Below are 5,092 nucleotides of genomic sequence, written 5' to 3'. Positions count from 1 at the left end.
GTTTATTACTGCGCATTAAGAAATGACCACCTCCAACGTTTGGTTTATGTTTTATAAGCATTTTTAATTTTATTGCTTAAATCGCATTTTATCGGCGAGCTGAGCACTTTTTCTGAATTGTGCCGCTCCCGTCACTCTGGTTAGGTTGGCATCGAAAAAAACGCTCTCGGGTGCTTTAGAGTGCCGAGTTTATCACTGCGCATGAAGAAATGACCACCTCCAACGTTTGGTTTATGTTTAATAAGCATTTTTAATTTTATTGCTTAAATCGCATTTTCTCGGCGAGCTGAGCACTTTTTCTGAATTGTGCCGCTCCCGTCACTCTGGTTAGGTTGGCATTGAAAAAAACGCTCTCGGGTTCTTTAGAGTGCCGACTTTATCACTGCGCATGAAGAAATGACCACCTCCAACGTTTGGTTTATGTTTTATAAGCATTTTTAATTTTATTGCTTAAATCGCATTTTCTCGGCGAGCTGAGCACTTTTTCTGAATTGTGCCGCTCCCGTCACTCTGGTTAGGTTGGCATCGAAAAAAACGCTCACGGGTGCTTTAGAGTGCCGAGTTTATTACTGCGCATTAAGAAATGACCACCTCCAACGTTTGGTTTATGTTTTATAAGCATTTTTAATTTTATTGCTTAAATCGCATTTTCTCGGCGAGCTGAGCACTTTTTCTGAATTGTGCCGCTCCCGTCACTCTGGTTAGGTTGGCATCGAAAAAAACGCTCTCGGGTGCTTTAGAGTGCCGAGTTATTCACTGCGCATGAAGAAATGACCACCTCCAACGTTTGGTTTATGTTTTATAAGCATTTTTAATTTTATTGCTTAAATCGCATTTTCTCGGCGAGCTGAGCACTTTTTCTGAATTGTGCCGCTCCCGTCACTCTGGTTAGGTTGGCATCGAAAAAAACGCTCTCGGGTGCTTTAGAGTGCCGAGTTATTCACTGCGCATGAAGAAATGACCACCTCCAACGTTTGGTTTATGTTTTATAAGCATTTTTAATTTTATTGCTTAAATCGCATTTTCTCGGCGAGCTGAGCACTTTTTCTGAATTGTGCCGCTCCCGTCACTCTGGTTAGGTTGGCATCGAAAAAAAACGCTCTCGGGTGCTTTAGAGTGCCGAGTTTATCACTGCGCATGAAGAAATGACCACCTCCAACGTTTGGTTTATGTTTTATAAGCATTTTTAATTTTATTGCTTAAATCGCATTTTCTCGGCGAGCTGAGCGCTTTTTCTGAATTGTGCCGCTCCCGTCACTCTGGTTAGGTTGGCATCGAAAAAAACGCTCTCGGGTGCTTTAGAGTGCCGAGTTATTCACTGCGCATGAAGAAATGACCACCTCCAACGTTTGGTTTATGTTTTATAAGCATTTTTAATTTTATTGCTTAAATCGCATTTTCTCGGCGAGCTGAGCGCTTTTCTGAATTGTGCCGCTCCCGTCACTCTGGTTAGGTTGGCATCGAAAAAAACGCTCTCGGGTGCTTTAGAGTGCCGAGTTTATTACTGCGCATTAAGAAATGACCACCTCCAACGTTTGGTTTATGTTTTATAAGCATTTTTAATTTTATTGCTTAAATCGCATTTTCTCGGCGAGCTGAGCGCTTTTTCTGAATTGTGCCGCTCCCGTCACTCTGGTTAGGTTGGCATCGAAAAAAACGCTCTCGGGTGCTTTAGAGTGCCGAGTTATTCACTGCGCATGAAGAAATGACCAACTCCAACGTTTGGTTTATGTTTAATAAGCATTTTTAATTTTATTGCTTAAATCGCATTTTCTCGGCGAGCTGAGCACTTTTTCTGAATTGTGCCGCTCCCGTCACTCTGGTTAGGTTGGCATCGAAAAAAACGCTCTCGGGTGCTTTAGAGTGCCGAGTTTATTACTGCGCATTAAGAAATGACCACCTCCAACGTTTGGTTTAAGTTTTATAAGCATTTTTAATTTTATTGCTTAAATCGCATTTTCTCGGCGATCTGAGCACTTTTTCTGAATTGTGCCGCTCCCGTCACTCTGGTTAGGTTGGCATCGAAAAAAACGCTCTCGGGTGCTTTAGAGTGCCGAGTTATTCACTGCGCACGAAGAAATGACCACCTCCAACGTTTGGTTTATGTTTTATAAGCATTTTTAATTTTATTGCTTAAATCGCATTTTCTCGGCGAGCTGAGCGCTTTTTCTGAATTGTGCCGCTCCCGTCACTCTGGTTAGGTTGGCATCGAAAAAAACGCTCTCGGGTGCTTTAGAGTGCCGAGTTTATTACTGCGCATTAAGAAATGACCACCTCCAACGTTTGGTTTATGTTTTATAAGCATTTTTAATTTTATTGCTTAAATCGCATTTTCTCGGCGAGCTGAGCACTTTTTCTGAATTGTGCCGCTCCCGTCACTCTGGTTAGGTTGGCATCGAAAAAAACGCTCTCGGGTGCTTTAGAGTGCCGAGTTTATTACTGCGCATTAAGAAATGACCACCTCCAACGTTTGGTTTATGTTTTATAAGCATTTTTAATTTTATTGCTTAAATCGCATTTTCTCGGCGAGCTGAGCACTTTTTCTGCATGAATTGTGCCGCTCCCGTCACTCTGGTTAGGTTGGCATCGAAAAAAACGCTCTCGGGTGCTTTAGAGTGCCGAGTTTATCACTGCGCATGAAGAAATGACCACCTCCAACGTTTGGTTTATGTTTTATAAGCATTTTTAATTTTATTGCTTAAATCGCATTTTCTCGGCGAGCTGAGCGCTTTTTCTGAATTGTGCCGCTCCCGTCACTCTGGTTAGGTTGGCATCGAAAAAAACGCTCTCGGGTGCTTTAGAGTGCCGAGTTTATCACTGCGCATGAAGAAATGACCACCTCCAACGTTTGGTTTATGTTTTATAAGCATTTTTAATTGTATTGCTTAAATCGCATTTTCTCGGCGAGCTGAGCGCTTTTTCTGAATTGTGCCGCTCCCGTAACTCTGGTTAGGTTGGCATCGAAAAAAACGCTCTCGGGTGCTTTAGAGTGCCGAGTTTATCACTGCGCATGAAGAAATGACCACTTCCAACGTTTGGTTTATGTTTTATAAGCATTTTTAATTTTATTGCTTAAATCGCATTTTCTCGGCGAGCTGAGCACTTTTTCTGAATTGTGCCGCTCCCGTCACTCTGGTTAGGTTGGCATCGAAAAAAAACGCTCTCGGGTGCTTTAGAGTGCCGAGTTATTCACTGCGCATGAAGAAATGACCACCTCCAATGTTTGGTTTATGTTTAATAAGCATTTTTAATTTTATTGCTTAAATCGCATTTTCTCGGCGAGCTGAGCGCTTTTTCTGAATTGTGCCGCTCCCGTCACTCTGGTTAGGTTGGCATCGAAAAAAAACGCTCTCGGGTGCTTTAGAGTGCCGAGTTATTCACTGCGCATGAAGAAATGACCACCTCCAACGTTTGGTTTATGTTTAATAAGCATTTTTAATTTTATTGCTTAAATCGCATTTTCTCGGCGAGCTGAGCACTTTTTCTGAATTGTGCCGCTGTCGTCACTCTAGTTAGGTTGGCATCGAAAAAAACGCTCTCGGGTGCTTTAGAGTGCCGAGTTTATTACTGCGCATTAGGAAATGACCACCTCCAACGTTTGGTTTATGTTTTATAAGCATTTTTAATTTTATTGCTTAAATCGCATTTTCTCGGGGAGCTGTGCGCTTTTTCTGAATTGTGCCGCTCCCGTCACTCTGGTTAGGTTGGCATCGAAAAAAACGCTCTCGGGTGCTTTAGAGTGCCGAGTTTATTACTGCGCATTAAGAAATGACCACCTCCAACGTTTGGTTTATGTTTTATAAGCATTTTTAATTTTATTGCTTAAATCGCATTTTCTCGGCGAGCTGAGCACTTTTTCTGAATTGTGCCGCTCCCGTCACTCTGGTTAGGTTGGCATCGAAAAAAACGCTCTCGGGTGCTTTAGAGTGCCGAGTTTATTACTGCGCATTAAGAAATGACCACCTCCAACGTTTGGTTTATGTTTTATAAGCATTTTTAATTTTATTGCTTAAATCGCATTTTCTCGGCGAGCTGAGCACTTTTTCTGAATTGTGCCGCTCCCGTCACTCTGGTTAGGTTGGCATCGAAAAAACCGCTCTCGGGTGCTTTAGAGTGCCGAGTTTATTACTGCGCATTAAGAAATGACCACCTCCAACGTTTGGTTTATGTTTTATAAGCATTTTTAATTTTATTGCTTAAATCGCATTTTCTCGGCGAGCTGAGCACTTTTTCTGAATTGTGCCGCTCCCGTCACTCTGGTTAGGTTGGCATCGAAAAAAACGCTCTCGGGTGCTTTAGAGTGCCGAGTTATTCACTGCGCATGAAGAAATGACCACCTCCAACGTTTGGTTTATGTTTAATAAGCATTTTTAATTTTATTGCTTGAATCGCATTTTCTCGGCGAGCTGAGCACTTTTTCTGAATTGTGCCGCTCCCGTCACTCTGGTTAGGTTGGCATCGAAAAAAACGCTCTCGGGTGCTTTAGAGTGCCGAGTTTATCACTGCGCATGGAGAAATGACCACCTCCAACGTTCGGTTTATGTTTTATAAGCATTTTTAATTTTATTGCTTAAATCGCATTTTCTCGGCGAGCTGAGCGCTTTTTCTGAATTGTGCCGCTCCCGTCACTCTGGTTAGGTTGGCATAAAAAAAAACGCTCTCGGGTGCTTTAGAGTGCCAAGTTTATCACTGCGCATGAAGAAATGACCACCTCCAACGTTTGGTTTATGTTTTATAAGCATTTTTAATTTTATTGCTTAAATCGCATTTTCTCGGCGAGCTGAGCACTTTTTCTGAATTGTGCCGCTCCCGTCACTCTGGTTAGGTTGGCATCGAAAAAAACGCTCTCGGGTGCTTTAGAGTGCCGAGTTATTCACTGCGCATGAAGAAATGACCACCTCCAATGTTTTGTTTATGTTTAATAAGCATTTTTAATTTTATTGCTTAAATCGCATTTTCTCGGCGAGCTGAGCACTTTTTCTGAATTGTGCCGCTCCCGTCACTTGGCATCGAAAAAAACGCTCTCGGGTGCTTTAGAGTGCCGAGTTATTCACTGCGCATGAAGAAATGACCACCTCCAACGTTTGGTTTA

The sequence above is a fragment of the Syngnathus typhle genome, unplaced genomic scaffold (assembly GCF_033458585.1).
Source record: "Syngnathus typhle isolate RoL2023-S1 ecotype Sweden unplaced genomic scaffold, RoL_Styp_1.0 HiC_scaffold_44, whole genome shotgun sequence".
Lineage (NCBI taxonomy): Eukaryota > Metazoa > Chordata > Actinopteri > Syngnathiformes > Syngnathidae > Syngnathus > Syngnathus typhle.
Note: the sequence above shows the minus strand (reverse complement) of the source record.